We start from the raw sequence: 10,354 nt of genomic DNA, 5'->3' as shown, positions 1-10,354 counted from the left end.
CATCACAATGTGGTAAGGGGCGTAACATTTCCGTCAGATGCTTGAGGTATTCGGCCAATCACAACGCTCTGGATAGCTGGCCAATCAGAGCACACCTCGCTTTTCAGACCGATGAGCTTTGTAAAAATCGACGCGTTTCAGAAAGGCGGGGCATAGAGGAGAAACAATAATATACAGTATGTGGAAAATAATGTGTTTTTTGAACCTTAAACCGCATAAATTTCATTACACCAAATACACAAAATAATGTTCTTTTTAGCAGCATCATACGACTCCTTTAAGTCCGCCTCTTTGGCCTACATACATAATCACATGACCTGTCATGATCAATGCAGTGAGTTTTCACGGGTGGGTAGGGCTGCAAAATAATCTAAATAAAATCAAAATAGCGATATGACTTTGATCAAATCAAATCGCAAAGACTGTGATTTAATGAAATAAAATAAAAATCTAAATAAAAGTTTAAATGGTTTAACATTTGAAAATGAAAAAAAATTAAGAATATTAGTGTTATTAAAATATTAAATACTAGTGTTGTAATATTACAGTTGTAATGTAAAATTAAAAGTATTACTATTTTCTTATATTCTCATTTTTACAGTGAAATATTAAAATAGTAATATTTATTTTTTCATTTTATTTAATAATTTTTATATTTATATTTAGTAGTAATCCTAGTAATATTAATTTTGTTGGTTGATGTATTGCCATATCAGCATTATGTGGCAAATACAGATTCAACATTCAACAATATAATATAATAAATACAATAAAATAAATAAAAACATTTTATAAAATTAAATTTTTGAAATTCAACTTTTGAAAGGACATTTGTCCTGATAAAAATCGTTGTCTCATGACATTAAAAATTGGGCCAAAAACGTATGTTTTACAGACAAGTCAGGCATATTGATAAATAATCACAAAATTTGGGCCAAATTGTGCAGCCCTACAAACAAGCACATTCGCCACATTTCCCCCCCAAAATTATGCAGCCCTGGGGAGGTTTATCAAAATAAAGCCTGAATGGTCCAAAACATCTAACAGAATGAACCACAGATCTTCAGAGACCAAAGATCTTCTTAAAATCAGAGCATCACTAAGGATCAGAGGTTTAGGAAACTCCAGGAAAGGGCTATAGTGCTGGAAATGATGATGGTGTAAAACTAAAGTCCAGCAGCACCAGAACAAAAGCAACAATACTGCTATTGTTCTGTTCTACAGAAGAACAATACCAAACCTTCACTCAAACTACAAGATCTAATCAGTGTATACAGTCTTATTCTTCGTCATGTGATCACTGCTTAACTCAAAACAACCCAAGAAGAAATCAACAGTGAACAACATCAGCTCAATGAATGATGGGCGATTCACTCACACAACCAACTATGATTCATTCACAGATCAGATCTTGTTGAATATCTATACTCAAACCTAGAGATCAGGCTCCTGATGCCTTATTGAATGCCATTGTATATCAAATCTGGATGTGGATCATCTTAAAATGGTCAAACACTGGCTGATTAGCTGATATAATCGGTTTATCATAGTACCAATATAACTTAAACTCCTGTTGAACTCATCTTATCATTTTCTAATCAAGTTAAACTACAACCAAACAGATCTTCAAATAATATACACCAAGAATTTATTCTCTAAACATTTAAAGTACAACCAAACAGAAGTAAAAAAAACAACATCTACAATGACAGACAACCACCGATGAAGCTCATACAAAAGCTTTTTAAGACAGATAATGCCGCACTCTCCGTACTGTATGACCTACAATCAACAACGTCATCCACAACAATGCAACGTCAAATGCTTTCATTTCTACTCTCAAGGTTATTGTGTTCAGCAGCACATATGCACACTATTATACAGGATGCATAAGCATTGACACTATTAATTTGCATTTAAAATATATAATAAATAGTAAAACATACAGCCAGGATAATCCATAGGAGTTTAGTTTACCAGTTTAGCAATTATCAATGCATCTGTAGAGACTATCAATATAAAACTGCTGTTTAAATGGTCTTTCTGTACAACAAGCACAGTAATATGAGAATATGTTGAACATGCGAGATATGAAACGACCACAGTCTTTTAACTACAGGCCCACAAAACTCAATTACAGCCGGAAAGGGAGAGACAACACACACACCGATGTCTCTACCTCTCTCACACACTCATGATATGATGTGATCTGAATCCCAATGGAATGTGATGAGATTCGGCAGCTCTGATTGGCTGAAGAAGCAGGAAGTGAACACATTCCAACTCACACAGCACCACAAACGACCAATGAGAAGCACAGACACTGTCGGACTGAGCCAATCAGAATCTTAGTTCATGATGAGAGCAGCAGGGATTGGATAAACAACGGTGGGCGGCTAAAACAGCCCTATCAGCACTGCTCTATGAGACAAACAAAGCCTCTCTTGTCAAGGAATAGATTTTATACAACAAGAGGTGAAATTACATAAGTGCATAATGATGTTAGTGTTCACAGTATACATCATCCCTCATCATAAATTCATTTTAGTCAAATGTAATTGCAAACCAAAATGGTGAAGAACATGAAGCTGTCTGTGAATGTTTGAACATTATTTAAAAATGTAAATGAATGTTACTTAGGAAGTAATATGATAACAATCCACGGAATGTATTTACATTTCAGAGCATGTTGAGCTATGCAACACGAGTCAGCAAAACAGCCATTATGTGTCTGACAATCTAGACAAAACTCAACCTCTTTGAACTCCAAATTTTTTTTATACAAAGCCACAACATTTACCACTTTTATGCAAAATTAACATGTATCGTCCAGTTCTTAAAATAGTTCTACTGTATACAGTTAACAGTCTTTGCACTATTTTAGGTTTACTAATTTTTTCATTATTTAATTTCATTATACGTTTATCTTTTTATATATTTTATACACAGTCTAAGAAGCTGACAAGATTAATATTTCATTGCAGGTTGTATTCTGTATATAACTGTGTATGTGACAAATAAAAATCTAGAATCTTCATGACTATGAGACAAATTAATTAACTCTAATAAGTTTTTAATTGCTTTTTCGTATAGAGCTTTTAAAGTTCTCTCATCAGATCTGACAGTCCAGCCATCATCTGCAAACATGCCCACAATTCTCACCAAACCTGCCACACACACACACACACACACACACACACACACACACACAGGACAGAATGTAATCTTTCACATCTAATCACACTGAATCCACTGCTCTGAGATTGATTGAGTCAGACTGAAGCGTTACAGATACTGTAAGTGTATACAATTTAGCATTTATATTATTAACCTTATGACTTGTTTAACAGTTTTAATGAAGAGTGAAATTGCTCTGCTATATGATGCTCAGACTGACATGTGCCTGTGTAGACATGTCTCTCTCTCTGTATACACACATACCTCCATACATCCTGAGAAATTCACAGTGATTTGTGAGACAGCGCCAATCCCTTTAAATATTTCCCCCTATATATTTAAAACTGACTGCAGTTACATCACTAAAACATGCATAAATCTTTGACTACAGCAATATAAAAAAATATAAATAACAGGACAGGAGCTAGAGCTAGGAGCTAGATTTAATCAGTGCTACAATTATGCAACCACAAAAAAAAAGAACTGTTAACATTCAAAAATTTAAGAGGTTTTCATTCATGAACAAGATATTTCACTCAAAACTCTTACATACCTTTGTGACAGCCAGCCTCTCTCGTCCATTATATATGTATATGTATGCAGATCTATTGCATTTAATCAAGTCATAATTATGCAACAAAGAATATGGCACAGCAAATGTGTCTGACCCTGATCTAGAATCGGATAATTATTCTGATTACAATGGCATGCACAGTCACAGCTAAATAATGCACTAATGCCCCAGTAAGAGATGAAGATGATTATATACAGCATGTAATTAGTACAATTATGCTGAATATAGCCTACCTGACATCCAAACTATTGGCCACAATGCTGGTAACAGCAAACAGAATAGACTAGACTCTCTGATAACTACTGCTTTATATGCCGAATCAGACAAATCCAGGATCTCATAAATTAACCGGACAGCTGAAGGTCAGAGAGTGAATGAATATAACAGACACTCTTAGAGGAATAGTTAAACCAAAAATATTCACTTACATCACTCACCAATGGATCCTCTGCAGTGAATGGGTGCCGTCAGAATGCGAGATCAAACAGCTGATAAAAACATCACAGTAACCCACACAACTCCAGTCCATCAATTAACATCTTATGAAGTGAAATGCTGTGTGCTTGTAAGAAACAAATGCATCATTAAGACATTTAACTTTAAACTGATACTTCTGGCCAAAATATGAGTCCATAATCTATAATAACGCTTCCCCGGGAAGTCCATCTCCTGTTGTCTCTCACATCAAAATCACCCACATATTCATTTAGAACTGTTTTGGCTTGTAAACGGTGCTTGATCTGTACAGATTTCTCTCCTGATTCAGACCAGATGACTTTTTTTTACAACAGAAGTCGATGTTGCAGATAGAGGAAGCAACAGAAGCAATGGTTTGAAGTTAAAAAGGCCTTAATGATGGATTCGTTTCTTACAAACACGCAGCTTTTGGCTTTAAGACATTTGTGTAATATAAAATTAAAAATGCAAAATAACCATTCAAAAAGATGAAATATTCAAAAAGCAGGGTTTGTCTGGTTAGCATGGGCCTGCTAATGAGCAATATTCTACTACCAAAACACATCTTTACACACCATAAATCTAAAAAAAAAAAAAAAAAAAAAAAATTCAGCATATTTTCATTTTGGGTGAACTACACCTTTAATAGAAATAATCAGTGCAGTTGGAAAAAGGGCCTATATATCACTAGTGTAAATGCAGCCCAACTGCGTGTCACTGCTGATGAGGAGGGTGAAGCAGCAGGGGAAAATCAGGGCTGTTTAACTGCATGCAGGCATATGTGTGTGTTTGTGGCCCTGCCCGTGTATGATGCAACCACACCGGAGATCGATGTGATATGAAACCGGTAATACAGTCCAGAACCGGTCAGCAGAATCCAGCTCTGAGACTGCAGGAACTCTCATGATGATCAAGATGAGGATAGTTATATAGACACCGACAGATCCCAGATCAGTTAATCACTTAACACTAACACATCTGACAGTTTATTCTCCAAAAATCATAACATTTGTGCCTTTATTGCTTTCAATTCGTTCTCTATTATGGCTGGATACTTTCAAAACAGCAACAATAAAACCAAAACACACACAGTGATCAGAAGAATCTGAGCTGTCATCAGGTTCAATCAGGACGCCAGACATCTGTCATTTCTCTGTGATCAAAGCGCCGCCGCCGCCAGATCAAACCGATACACATTCTATCAACAACAAAATACAAAGTTGCGGATCGCAGCTATTGTGAGGTGTTACAATGTAACGTTCCATCCGGTCGAGCGCTGTTACTACAGGCTGCGCTGAATACGCCACAGTAAACACCCCAAACCGGCGAGACCTTCAGATCTGCGGCTAAACACACGCAAATACTCACCGGAGATCTGCGATCGGGCCTGCGGGGATCGCCGGGTGTCCTCCGGGGTTAAATCCGCCCGGTCATGAGTGTTTCCCGTGGACAGAGACGTGTCCGGGAGGGAGAGATTAGCCTGCGTCCCTCTCTCACACACACACGCACGCTCGCGCTCGCAGGGATGAGAATGCAGGAATGTGACGTTTAGTCCGGTTTGCTGACAGGACGCGGGCACGTGGCAACCGGGGATTGTGGGAATTTGAGTTCAAAGACAATGGCTATTTTTAAGGAATATCTTGTTGAATGGTTATATTCTACGGTATCTTATCTCAATGTTAAATATTTTATTTTCTATTTCAGTTTATTTTATTTTTGTACTAATGTTTTGGAAATATTGTTTGTAAAAATAAAAGCCAATAAAGTACTTATAAATAAAATAATATTATATAAAAATGTATTTATCTATACATTTATATATCTATAAATAAAAAGTAATTATTTAATAACAAGAATAAGTATTTTATTATAAAATGTCAGTCTAACTTTTAAAAAAATGTTTGGACCAAAAGTACTATGGTACGACTTTTTGTAGTGTCATAATATTTTTTCCCTTGCTAAAATTTGATATCATGGCATTTTCATTCATACTGTAGTACTAAAGTTCATTTATTTTATATTTTATTATATTTGACTTTATTTGTAATATGGCAGTTTGATGTATACCATAGTACCAACATGTATATATTTGATGTTTTTATTATAAATGTATTCATCTATAAATCACCTGTGAATGATGCCTAACATATAAAGAAAACTGTTGTTTTAAAAAAAAATGTTAATTGACATTTTAAGTAAAATTAGGTATTAAAATAAAATTGTCATTGTATTATCAAACTGGTGGTCTAATTAAACGAAATTGTTTCAAAAGTACCATGGTACATTACTTTTTTGGTGTATCACAGTTTTCACTCCCTTACTTTTAGTATTTTGATAATACTAAAATGTATTTACCATGGTATTTATATGATACTCTAGTCTAAGGTATTTCCAAGAATACCACAGTGTTATCAAAGTTAATTGTCCAAAAAAAAAATCACTAGAGTACCAAGGTACTCTAGTTTCTAAGGAGAAAACTAAGGTATTTTTATACACAGAGCATATTCAGTCGCATAATAGCACATATTAGATGGCATATAAAAGTGCATCAGTGCAGCCAACATTTATCAATATCTCTTTCCTTGTTTTCTGATGCCCCCTAGCGATCATAAATATCCTCTGTCGCACTCTGTGGATCTTTGTCTGTTCACTGTCGCCCTCTTGTGCAAGTTCAGTAAAAGACACATGGTTTTGTAATACTTGGCATTTGGGCTATTTAACTGGAACATATATTTCTTTAATTTATAATGAAGACATAACCTAATTATAGACGTAGCCAAAAAAAAAAAAAAAAAAACATCTAAACATTATATTTGTTGAGTTGCACTTCACTCCACTTTTTTTCTGTCTACGGCCCTGTTGTGGGGCATCATATGAAAGTAAACCACGTTGTGAGGAATAGTCTAACAGTATTTACAATGGCAAGGTCCTAGCTTAATTTCCACAACTCATAATTTTCAGAACTGTTTTATGGAGTTTTGTCCACCTTTTTTCGGAAAGACGTTTCGTAAGCTGAACAATCGGTGAGTTGTTGAACAACAATACTAGGGTTGCCAGGTTTGCAGAACAAAACTAACCCAAACAACAAAACAACGGCGATATCCCAACTATCAAAACTTTAAATATAATATACTATATCTATTTTATACAAATCAAAAACCACTATTTCATAGTTATCATAAACACCGCTCAAAGGCTCCATACCAGTGACCCTCCTTCACAAAACTTAACATCTAGCGCAGTTTTATCAATGGTAGGATATAAAATATCTCAATACAAGTATTCCAGTCAAATGTAATTCATGCAATATGTCAAACGTTTTACCCGCGGGGGAAAAATCAGTTTAAAAGTAGGCCAATTTCGCGGGAAAACCGCGGACTTGGCAACCCTGCAACAGCGCGATCCATCGAGCTGTACTTCAGTCCCTCACAGCCTCATTTTCATTCCCGTCAGAAATTAAATATGGCGCTTCCCTGACTATTATGTATTCTGAGAAGATTTTAAAAAGACAAGTGAAAAGTCGCCTCCCTCTACATGCCAAAAACACATGTTCACACGCACACACACAATTATCACTTTGTTTGTGAAGGTCATCGCATGTGATGTCCTTCTTCGACACCTTTCAGTCGCTTGGCCATTTTGGCGAGAACTGTTTTCATCAATAACAGCACTGCCAAGCTAATGTCTTACACACACACACACACACACACACACACACTGACACTCAGAAGTCTCCTGAAGTTCCACACTCTCCAGATGGCAATAACACTTTAGCTGTCGCTGTCAGAGACTAATTAATCTTCCTGGTGTGATCCATCTTCCTGCAGACTGCAGACTCTTCCTCCATCCTCTCTATCACTCCATCTCTCGCCCGGCCTGGACAGCCTGTCACCAGCGCAGGCCTCCACACACACCGGCCCCCGTTCTGTGAGAGCACCTCAAAATCTCCATTTCCTCCTGAGAGACTTCATGATGCCAAAAATCAGTAGCATCGAGACAGTTTTGCTAGTTTAAGTTTGTTGTTTGGTTGTTACTCACTATTACCCGTTGTCCTCTTTTCCTATTTGCTGCTTGACAATTACAAAAACACTTAACCTAAAAATTTGCCATTGCAACCAAAACGTCTGATAAAAATAAATAGATACAAAATAAACATTACAATAAACCAGTGCTATTTTAGTATCACTGATGTACTACTATAGTTTTTGTTAATATTTTAAATTAGATTTTATTTCTATATTTTGTTTTTAACTTTAATTTTCGTTTTTATATTTTTTATATCATATATTATTTTATTTTTTATTTTATTTTTATTTTACTTTTTATGGTTTAAGTTTTAGTTAATAGACAACAATAAAATGTAATTATTGTCAAACGGATAAACAAACAAACAAACAAGTATTATTTTAGTATTACTTATATAGTATTAAAGTTTTTGTTAGTAGTTTTAATTAGATTTTAATTTTATATTTTCTTTTTTTTTCATTTTAATGTTAGTTAAAGTTTTAGTGAATTTTGTTTTTTTATTTGATTATCTTTTATGTCTATTTATAATTTTATTTTATTTTATTTTAGTTATTTTAGTACTTCAACTTATACCAAACAAAAACGAGAAATGTTGCCTTGGCTGCTAGCTCAAATAAAATAAGTTTAAGTTTCTATTTTTTATTTTATTTTATATTTTTATTTTACTTTTTATGGTTTTAGTTTTAGTTAATAGACAACAATAAAATTTAATTATCGTCAAACGGATAAACAAACAAACAAACCAGTATTATTTTAACATTACTTATATAGTATTAAAGTTTTTGTTAGTAGTTTTAATTAGATTTTATTTTTATATTTTATTTATTTTTTTCATTTTAATGTTAATTAAAGTTTTAGTAATTTTTTTTATTTGATTATCTTTTATGTCTATTTATAAGTTTATTTTATTTTATTTGAGTTATTTTAGTACTTCAACTTATACCAAACAAAAACGAGAAATGTTGCCTTGGCTACTAGCTCAAACTAAATAAGTTTGTTTTTTACAATTTCATTTCAAGCAACAACATTTTTAATGGGTTTTGTTTTATCTAATGATAACAACCCTGCAATAAACAACAACAAACAAACAAATAAATAAATAAAACACAGCAAACCACTATATGAAGGAAATGCAATATTAATTTATGATTTTACAGCAGTAACAATAATTGTAAAATAAAACAAGTACTGTGGTGATATTATAGTATAACATGGTATGACCACTGTATTTTTAAATAAAAAATGATATTTTGGACATGTACAGTACCATGGTAGTATCATTGTATTCTTGGAAGTACCATAAAGAATTGTATTAGCACTGTACCATGGCACTGTCACCATAGTACTTTTCATTTACTAAGGTGCTATTGGATGTTCCATATGTGATTTACAAGCATGAAATGGTGCAGCTCAGATCTGGTGTGGCTCGGAGCCCGACTGTTTTATATCTGCCATCTGAGCACTGGGTTTGTTTCGGTGATTCAACACACTTTATTGTAATAGTCTGTCATTAGATGGTGAGTCACGCGGGCGTCGCGCCAGCCTGTGTGTGGGCAGTGGGCTCGGGTGGCACAATTTGTTGACTGTTTATTTGTCATGAACCTTTGCGTGTGTTCCGTTCAGCTGAGACACACAAACACACATTCCCACACAATACGACCACTACATGTGTGATCTGGGTCATTCCTAGTGTTGTAATATTTTGGATAATATATTAAACTGAATGTTTTTAAAGATGAAAATCATATTAGCTTGTTTTATCAGTGAACAAAAGGTTAAATTTCATTGGACAATGTAACGGTTTGAGTGGATGTTTTTCAGCATTATTTATTAATCAAAATATTGCAAACAAAACAGTAATATTCTTAGGAATACTGTTTTAAATGGTGCTTAATTTGACTTTCCATCATGTTAATCTTTAGTAAAAGCTCTTTAACTAATAAAAGCCAGAATTAGCAATGGATATGATCGATTTTGTGATATTTTGAGGTATTAGTTAATTTGTGTGACTAAAACATTCCATCCTGTTTTGTTAAATTACAGGAAAATGACAAATTACAGAATCATATAAATTCAATTCAAACAAATATATATAAATAACTAACTACAACTATATATATA

The 10,354-nt window shown here is 34.1% G+C and overlaps 1 protein-coding gene across 2 annotated transcripts in view; it reads right to left on the bottom strand.

Moving 5' to 3' along the window:
• The window catches only part of LOC107731080 (CBP80/20-dependent translation initiation factor-like), a 34,564-nt gene extending 28,785 nt beyond the window's left edge, over positions 1–5,779 (bottom strand). Inside the window, exon 1 of one of the 2 annotated variants that reach the window (XM_016542064.1) lies at positions 5,576–5,779. The gene's annotated coding sequence lies outside the window, so the exon portion shown is untranslated. The remainder of the gene's footprint in view (positions 1–5,575) is intronic. The other variant, XM_016542063.1, reaches the window with a different exon arrangement.
• Positions 5,780–10,354: the final 4,575 nt, after the last annotated feature.

The sequence above is a fragment of the Sinocyclocheilus rhinocerous genome, unplaced genomic scaffold (assembly GCF_001515625.1).
Source record: "Sinocyclocheilus rhinocerous isolate Xijiao unplaced genomic scaffold, SAMN03320098_v1.1 scaffold519, whole genome shotgun sequence".
Taxonomy (NCBI): domain Eukaryota; kingdom Metazoa; phylum Chordata; class Actinopteri; order Cypriniformes; family Cyprinidae; genus Sinocyclocheilus; species Sinocyclocheilus rhinocerous.
Note: the sequence above shows the minus strand (reverse complement) of the source record. Positions and strands in the feature narration are given on the sequence as shown.